This window comes from Anneissia japonica, unplaced genomic scaffold, assembly GCF_011630105.1.
Source record: "Anneissia japonica isolate Jap-2015-1 unplaced genomic scaffold, ASM1163010v1 scaffold44753_len786_cov103, whole genome shotgun sequence".
Taxonomy (NCBI): Eukaryota; Metazoa; Echinodermata; class Crinoidea; order Comatulida; family Comatulidae; genus Anneissia; species Anneissia japonica.
In genome coordinates this window covers 1-773 of record NW_022683209.1, presented here as the reverse complement: position 1 = coordinate 773, position 773 = coordinate 1, and the positions used below count along the sequence as shown (strand labels likewise).

At 30.9% G+C, this 773-nt stretch overlaps 1 non-coding gene across 1 annotated transcript; it reads right to left on the bottom strand.

The window, feature by feature from the left end:
* Window positions 1-440: 440 nt before the first annotated feature.
* Window positions 441-513, bottom strand: Trnar-ucg. The gene has a single exon. It is a non-coding gene; the product is annotated as a tRNA-Arg (tRNA).
* Window positions 514-773: the final 260 nt, after the last annotated feature.

Genomic DNA, 773 nt, shown 5'->3' with positions numbered 1-773 from the left:
CAACAAGAAAATAAAAAAGCTTTATTAAAGCTACTCGCTAAGTGTTATCTCTGTAACATCACATTCTAATATTGCCTAATTACCTTAAAAATAATGCTAGGCCTGCCACCTAATACAAATATTTGAAAATACATTAATTGCTTAATGTGTATGTACTTCATTATCTTATAGCTTTCAACCAAAATTAGAACGAGAGACATTTTTTCTTGCAAATTTAGAGACAGTTACGTATTCAGTTATACATAGTCTTTGCATAGTAAAAACATTGTAGGATATTTGAAATAAAACGTCTGTAAATAATGGGATACTGATTTCGAACTGAGACTGAACTGAATTTAATGACTATATGGTACTTATGATTTTATTTTTTCTTAAATATTGTCTTGATCTTTGGTGGCAGTGCATATTTGATTGGCTTTAAAAGAAGAAAAATAAGAAATCGACCACGATGGGACTCGAACCCACAATCTTCCGATTCGAAGTCGGACGCCTTATCCATTAGGCCACGCAGCCGTCGATGTCGTTCTATAACGTTTGAAATCTGAATCTGATATGAAGTTACGTCGGTCACTTCTACTCTCTACAAAATGATTGTTAAACAATAATCTTTGTGTATTAATTACGGTTTATAATATCTTACTCCTAATCTAAACACAAGTCATATTCAGTGGCGTATCACGGGGTCATAATAATAATAATAATAATAATAATAATAATAATAATAATAATAATATTTGCTTTACAAGTTCCTACTCCGTTATTATCATTAGCAG